This window comes from Engraulis encrasicolus, chromosome 13 (genome assembly GCF_034702125.1).
Source record: "Engraulis encrasicolus isolate BLACKSEA-1 chromosome 13, IST_EnEncr_1.0, whole genome shotgun sequence".
Classification (NCBI taxonomy): domain Eukaryota; kingdom Metazoa; phylum Chordata; class Actinopteri; order Clupeiformes; family Engraulidae; genus Engraulis; species Engraulis encrasicolus.
The window spans coordinates 37,971,277-37,980,139 of NC_085869.1; the positions used below are offsets into that span (position 1 = coordinate 37,971,277).

General features: G+C 42.5%; 1 pseudogene; it reads left to right on the forward strand.

Moving 5' to 3' along the window:
• The first annotated feature begins 711 nt into the window (after positions 1-711).
• On the forward strand, positions 712-4,864 carry LOC134460517 (zinc-binding protein A33-like; annotated as a pseudogene).
• The last annotated feature ends 3,999 nt before the right edge of the window (positions 4,865-8,863 follow it).

Sequence of the window (8,863 nt, forward strand, 5' to 3'; positions counted from 1 at the left end):
GTTACAGAATTTGTGCTTACCAACATCATACCCCCCAAAACCGCCACTGGTATTTGGATAGTAGCGTAGAAGTACTTTACTCTCAGCATACTGTAGAAAAGTAAGTTTGAAAAATGAGCAATATGTAGGTATGATGTATTAGAGTATGCAATACACAAAACAAAACCAACAAGGCTGGTAGCCTATTAACAATGAGGCTATGATGGGTAATTTAATTTATTAAGACTATGATGTTTTCTTGCCACTTGCTGGATAATGTGTGTATTGCCTTGTCGCGAATTGATGTTTATCTAAGCCGCGTCATCACTGGATATCAGATTTTGGTGACCCTGTTGGCCCCTGAAGGTTACATTTGGCCCCATGGTGGCCCCTGTTCCTAAAAAAAGCTAGAACAGCCAGTGGCTGCAAAACCCATACACAACATATACAGTATGTGGCATGGTTCTACATGTTGCAACACATAAAACATGTAGCTACTGTTTACCAAATGTGAATGGTAAATGGGGCAGGGCTTAAGCCTTATCACGGCAAGCAGAGGGAGTGAGGAGGAATGTCACCCAAGGACCAACAACTTATCCCTTTTAACTCAACAGACGCAGTTCAATATGTCAATACAACAACATTGGCAAAGTAGAAACTACTTATCTAAGACATTGTGACACTGCTTGCAGGAACAAGGGTGCAGTCACCCTGGAAATAGGAATGGGATGAATGACTGTCAGTCACTCTCTCTCTCAGACACACACACACACACACACACACACACACACACACACACACACACACACACACACACACACACACACACACACACACACACACACACACACCAATGCACACACCAAACAATGCAGACAGACATACAGTACAGAGACTGCTTGTAAATGCAGGCTGTCTCCGTATTCTCCCGTCAATAGAAACGGGCCCGAAAGGCGGAGTGGATCTCCTCCAGGCACGTGCGCTCCAATACGGCAGGGGAGGCAGTGCCTCACCAACCCTATGAGAATGATGAGATGCAGCAACTCCTAGTTTGCCTCAAGCCGGATTGCGCAATCCCTCGTTAACAAGCTTGAGCGCATGCACCATTTTGCTCGTTCTGTGTATGCAACCTGGTAATATTGTATTAAACGTTTTTATACACTTAATAGAAATATGTATGGTGTGCCCTCATTTTCCTGATAATTTTTTACTATTTTCTACGTGTGATTATCATTTCTTTACTCTGAACGCTTTGGCATAACGCCCACTGAAAGATACAGTGGTGAGGCCAGCAGCAGTCTAGCCTCAATCTCATTCTGGCATTGAGAGTCTTGCTGGCAGTTACGTCATAGCGAATCTGAAGTTCAGTCGGTCGTGTCATTAGTGTTGGCTAGCTTGTTCACTTTGACTGCTACCATGGAAGTGGATTTCATAACGAAACTAAGAGCTTCAAGTAACAGGAATTAACAGGACAGAATAAGGTAGGAAATCCGTTTTCCCCCTGATGTGCTCGCCGAAGCACTAAGTTTACTATTTGGTGGCAATGTTGTTATCGATGTTGTCTACTTGTCTTCCGTCTAACTAGCCCTCACTTCAAAAGGAAAGCACCTGTGCTATCCTGTCACCAAGCACCACTTTCAAAAATGCACACCTTTCCTGAATTCATGGTGGGCTGCCCGGGTGGTTTAGTTACCATATGTAATGTGATGTGTGTAGATTCGCTTGTGTTTGTTGGGCATCTGCGTGTGAGTGGAGTGAACAGTGTACAGTGCGAGGCAGCGAGAACAGTGTCTGGCTGCGCAAGCTACTTGTAGAACCTAGTAGTAAGCTAACATTTAGCTCCACTAGACAAGCTACATCCAATAGAAATATTAAGCTAGCTCCATCTGTAAAATGTAGCGAACTACATCATTACAAGCTACTTCAACTAGAAATTCAAAATCACAGCATATTTGTATTATTTGGGCTGCAAAACTGACATCTGATATGTCTGTTGGATATGATAGACCAATATGATATTTTTGGCCATGGTAATATACCTATGGTCAATCAGCTGGCTTCTTTGCTCTCCTGTCTCCCCCCGGTGTGTGCGCATTTTGCCTCGTCATTAGTTTTGCGAGTTTGATTGCGAGTTTTGATACCGGTCTGATGGAGGTAGAGTGACATAGCGCATGAAAATGTCAATAGAAACAAAGGTGTGGACATTCGGGTGTATGATTTGATTGCTCGAGACATTTTTGGGAGATAATAGTCCATGGTCTGGCAACTAGCCGTCTTCCTCCCCTGCCTTCAGTGTGTGTGTGTGTGTGCGTGTGTGTGGACCTGTCGCGTTTGAGAGTTCCATTGGCGCACGGCACGTGCATATGGCAAGCCGTTTTAACATATAATAGCCAGAATGGATATGTGTTGCAGTTGCGCATGGAAATGTTCCGTTTCTCCGATGACGTTTTTTGTTTTGTTTGTTTGTTTGTTTTTTTTTTGTTTTTTTTTTAAGCTTCCCCAACAGTCTTGCTGTAGCGCCGCCTATGTGTAGGCCTACCTTATAGTAAGAGAGCTATGACATATGAAACTTATCGGTAGGCCTATTTGGCAAATATTTACTAATACTGTAGCTGTATATTTGAAAATCTGATATTGGAAAAGTCAGTGCCTCACCAGCCATAAACACCAGCGCACGTCACTGATCTCCTCCTTACTCATCACTGCCTATAGTATACAATAATGCTCAGTGCTATCTGCAACTTTCTGTAGAAGTATTAAATCTGTTTGTATTTCAGGAGGAACTCGAGAGGAAACTGGAGCCCCTGAAAAAGAAAATGAAGACATTTGAAGAAGCAAAATGCATCTGTGACCAAACAGCAGTATATATCACGGTAAAATGAGGGAAATCAGTTAATATGAATGTTTGTATTAGATCATTTTTATTACAGGAATCCCATTCTGTGTCCTGTTCTGCATTTTAATATAGAGCCAAGCTCAACACACAGAGAAGCAGATCAAACGGGAGTTTAAGAAGCTTCACCAGTTTCTACAAGATGAAGAGGCAGCCAGGATAGCTGCACTGAGGGAGGAAGAGGAGCAGAAGAGTCAGATGATGAAGGAGAAGATTGAGGAGATGAGCAGAGTGATCTCATCTCTTTCAGACACAATCAGAGCCATAGAGGAGGAGATAAAAGCTGATGATGTCACATTCCTTCAGGTGAGCACAACTCAAAGGACCAGTTCAGTCAATTACATGCTGTTGTATTGCTCACGCTACCCTTGACTTGTCAGTACCCGGTGATGCCACATTTTCCGGCTCAGCCCTTTCTGAGATATGAGCTATTCTAATGGAGGCAGCGTTTGTTTACATTTTTTTCAAAATTAACATAGGCCTACTCCTTTGTTTTCCCAAAAGGTACCGCTGTTTGCTAGTTGTCTGCTGATGTTGTGTAACCTTTCGGCTGTTTTTGAGAATAAATAAAAATGCTTTTTTGAAATGTAAACAAAGCGCTGCCCTCATTACAATGACCAGGATCTCGGAAAAGGCAGAAGAAGAAAAAAATTTAAAAATCCTGTACTGACAAGTCCAGGGTAGTGTGAGCATTACAACTGCGTGTTGAAATTGACTGAACTCGTCCTTTAAGTCAAGTTATATGCATGCATTCACGTACACATTCACGTGCATACACATAGGCCGATACAGACACATTCACATACACGCGAGCACGCGCGCATACACACACACACACACACACACACACACACACACACACACACACACACACACACACACACACACACACACACACACACCAAGACAAAAACTTTGTAACTTTCAAACAAACCTATGAATAGACATTATGTGTGTAAAATGTAATGTGAATTATTTGTGTATTCAACATATTCACTGTGTAGTCACTTTTTTCTCCTCCAGAATTACAAGAGCACAGTGGAAAGGTGAGTGATGTGCCTCCTGTCTCTCTCTTGTCTGTGGTTCTGAACCCAAACCCACAGCAGCACTGACTCCTGAATGTTATTCCAGAGCCCAGTGCACACTGCAGGATCCAGAGAGGCTTTCAGGAGCTCTGATCTATGTGGCAAAGCACCTGGGAAACCTGAAGTTCAGAGTCTGGGAGAAGATGCAGGAGATTGTTCAATACAGTGAGTACACACACACACACACACACACACACACACACACACACACACACACACACACACACACACACACACACACACACACACACACACACACACACACACACACACACACACACACACACACATTGCATTTACTGTATGCACATCCCCTATACACACACTCATGTCATGTGTCTGTGTTCTTCTCTGCAGCTCCTGTAACTCTGGATCCCAACACTGCACACCCAGTACTCATCCTGTCTGAGGACCTGACCAGTGTGAGACGTGGTGATACAGCAGCTTCCTGATAACCCAGAGAGATTTGATAAGTATGCCAGTGTGCTGGGCTCTGAGGGCTTTAACTCAGGGACACACTGCTGGGATGTGGAGGTTGGGGAGAACACATGGTGGCAAGTGGGTGTGATGGCAGAGTCTCTCCAGAGGAAGGGATACTGATTGCATCTACAATAGTGGACAGTGGACTGTGGGGTATAAAGATGATAAATATGGAGAATGTGCCACATCACAGCCTGGCCCTCTCCTCACAGTTAAGCAGAAATTCCAGAGGATCAGAGTGCAGCTGGACTGGGACAGAGGAAAGCTGACATTCACTGACCCTGATAATAACACACACCTACACACCTTCACACACAATTTTACTGAGAGAGTGTTTCCATACTTTAATGGTGGTAGGGGTGCTCGTCTGAGGATCGAACCAGTGAGGGCCTCAGTAAGAGTGGAACATCAGTTAAGCAGTTCGTAACCTCACCATGACTGGCCTTGCACACATGTGACAACAGACATTGGCCCTTCATACCTCGTAGTATACTCCTTGTGTGTGTGTGTGTGTGTGTGTGTGTGTGTGTGTGTGTGTGTGTGTGTGTGTGTGTGTGTGTGTGTGTGTGTGTGTGTGTGTGTGTGTGTGTGTGTGTGTGTGTGTGTGTGTGTGAGAGAGAGAGAGAGAGAGAGAGAGAGAGAGAGAGAGAGAGAGAGAGAGAGAGACGTGTGTGCGTGTGTGTGTTGTGGATTAGAAAGTCCAGAACAAAAGTCAAGATCAGAGACATCAGGGGTGTTATACAGGGGGGTAAATGTGACTAAGTCACCGGGGCCCCATGTATAGGCTATAGGGGGCCCACACAGTGTCTGTTTTAGTTAGGTATATGGCAGAGGGGTTCCCCATTGGAGCTGATTGTACACAGGGCCCACAATTTGCTGCTACAGCCCTGAGAGACATGCGGAACCAGATCTATTGTGTATTCATTTCCAAATCATTAAGGTGGATAACAGAACTAGAGTTAATTGTATGAAGGTGAAGATCAGTGTGCAATGAAGGTGATTGTTGGCTGAGGGTGGTGATATGTGTATGTGTTGCATGCTGCATAATCAATTAGGCTAAACAAAATGAGCACCTGGAGTGCCGTTCCGCAGTGAGAGAGAGCTGGATACTGGGTACCGACTTCAATACGGCTCCACCTGTTCTCCGGTGCCATCTCATGGAAGTGTGTGTGTGTGTGCGTGCACATCTCAGCACTCCTCCTGCTGTCTTAGACTAGAACTAGAACTGTCCGTCTGTGAAATCATAGTAATCTCTATCTAATCTATCTCTATCACAACAGCACTCTAGAACCAGTTGTCTGCATCTCATGAAATAGGCCTACAATCAGCGCTGTCTAATCTTTCTCTATCACAGCAGCACTCTAGAACCAGTTGTCTGCATCTCATGAAATGGGACTACAATCAGCTCTATCTAATCTTTCTCTTTTAACATTCTAGATGTTTCCACATGTTTCCACCTGTGTGGTCCATTTTCATATCTATATCTATTTACAATATTAGTGGGATAAAAAATACTTCTAGTTAAAGTTTATACATGCAACCAACAGAAATATGCTTCCCTTTCATCCCTTTCATCCCTTTCATCCTGGCTTTCGTCATGGGAAAAAATAATTTGTTAATGTAAATAATACTGAAAATGTCTTTTCTTTTTTTGGGTGATGAATACTTTCAGTACTTTGGAATGCGTCTTGTGAATATCTGACGATTACTATAATGTCAATATCTATGTAACTTCCGAGCAACATTGTCTTTAAAAAAAAAAAAAAAATAAAAAAAAAAATACATGAAATATGTAGTTTGTTTTTCTCTTGTGAGTGATTTGTTGGAGTCTTTGCAAATAGCAATGTAAGTCTGATTAAAGGATAAAATATGAATGTATTTTCTAAAGTAAAATAGCTCTCCTGACATCTTGTGGTGATGTCCTATGGCGTTGCCATATGGCAACAAATTCTTTTTGGGTTTTTTTTAAATAGAGAATGACAAATATCCACCACTTTCCCCATTGTGGGTGAAAATGCGACTTTAAGTTTGAAATATTTGTCAGTTTGATGACATTACCTAATTAGGAAATCCTGTTTTCCCACCCCTTTCATGTGGATGCTCCACACTAAAGGTCACGCCAAAGTGGGAATACATAGTTAGTTTTCAAACTTCAAGACATATTTTCATCATAATAAAATTCAACATCAATCTAGGATGAGTAAGCTTTCATTTTTCATCATTTAATCCAAATATAAAGTTATGCTTTCTCTGTAAAAGGCAAAATTTAATTTGTTGCCATATGGCAACAGCATGCATACAGTAACACTGCTTCTATACATGCATCCCAATGGGCTCCCATTGAGTTACATAGTGCTCTATTTGCACTTATTATATAATTTTAACTTGAAAACATGAACTTTCTTAACATTATGTTATTTGTATACCTCAATTCATGAGTTATATGGTATAATATTAACAAATAAATGAATTTCCACATGCATACAGTGACATTCCTTCTGTACATGCATTCCAATGGGCTCCCATTGAATTAGGCCAGGACTCTTTTTCTGATAAAGTATGAATAAAACTAAATAAACTGTATTGCACATTGTAACAATGTCCTTCAATAATATATGTTTTTGAAAGAAAAGTGATTTCAAGGTATGTTCATCGAATTACCAACAACCCAACCCCCCCCCCCCCCCCCGCCAAAAAAAAGACATGCAGTGTGTTGCTGAATCTCAAATGGTGTTTAAGTATGAAAGATATTTTACTTTTCTTTGAAAGAGAGGATCTATGTGAACCATATGTTTTTTATATTGAATTTGTTTATAGTCATGGGAAAATACAATATACACAAATGCAAATGGGGAGGAAGAAAACCATCCTTTGTCACTTTCAAGAAAGAACTGCAATTTTATTTTAACTCCCTTGAAGGACTGAACAGCCGAAAAGCTGAAAGAACTATTGCCTTATTGGCTATTTATGTTTTTTTTCCTCTATTGATTAATGTGCACTATACCCCGCTTTTTCAATGTTTGTATCTAATCTTTTATTACAATTTAAAACAACAACAACAACAACGAAAGTACGGATAAAAAAAATGAATCTCAAATGGTGAACGTGTGCACTTTAGTGTTCATGTGTCAGTGCCACACAGTGCCCGAAGTGCACAAGTGCGCCATTTGAGATCCAGCATGTGTCTGTGTTTCTGTGTGTATGCGCGCGTGCGCATGTGGCTGTGGACAGCTTTAATAGGCTCAGTAATTGCTGGTCTCTCTTCCTTCAGACATAAGCGGTTGTGTACGACCCCTGCAAACAAGAGCAGTGAACTTTAATAGCATGCAATTCGTTTAACACACACACATGGACACGGTTGGCGTTCCATTTGTTTGATCAAAGCTGGGTGTAATTAGCCTGGTCCTGACCATCCCATAATACTACCATTTCATTTCGTATTTATGGTCTGGCATTTCTTTGCTCTGAAGCGATTGTAGGAAGCAGGAAGTTTGCATTCAGTTATGGTTTAAAATTATTGGACACCTTTCACCCAATCGCTGGCAGTTACTCAACAACAACATAGCGCAGACCAATGGCTCTGGCGCAGATGTGTACGTCATTGTCACGAGCGTCCTCCCCCTTTCGCCCCCACGTGGGGGGCGTATTCGATTATTGGCTGTTTTCTGGGGGGGCGTTGCTATCAAAATTCTACTGCTCCAGGCACTCCATAGAGAAGCACGGTCAGACTACAGTGGTGGAGCCAATCCTTTGGCGGAAGTACGTAGGATGGCTTGCGAGGCTAGGGTGTAATGCAACAGTGACTCTCTCTCTCTCTCTCTCTCTCTCTCTCTCTCTCTCTCTCTCTCTCTCTCTCTCTCTCTCTCTCTCTCTCTCTCTCTCTCACACATACACACACACACACACACACACACACACACACACACACACACACACACACACACACACACACACACACACACACACACACACACACACACAGAGTGTGTGTGTGAGAGAGAGGGATGCTTGTCATTTACAAGTGAAGATCCCATGAGTGAAACTGTGTTGATACTGGGACAAAGGCATCTGAAGGCTCACTCATCCAATAGGCTACATACAATGTAATAAGGACCCGGTTTGGGGATGCCCCTCTCCCTGAGACTGAACTGACACTGTTGTCTGTCCCTGTGTGTATGTGTGTGCGTGCGTGTGCATGCGTGCGTCCGTGTGTCCGTGCATGCGTGATAGACTGATAGTGTTTCCACCTGTAGTCATGCTTTTCTCGATTGCCCCAGTTTTTTATCTGGTTCGAAAAAACGTTCCTGTGCATCAAATGAGATATAACACTGCATACAAACCAAAAGGTTTATTGGGTTTAAGTTTTCAGTCCAGGTGTTTTTGTCAGACATAGGTGGCAACCCTAGTGTAGGAGTACATACAACAC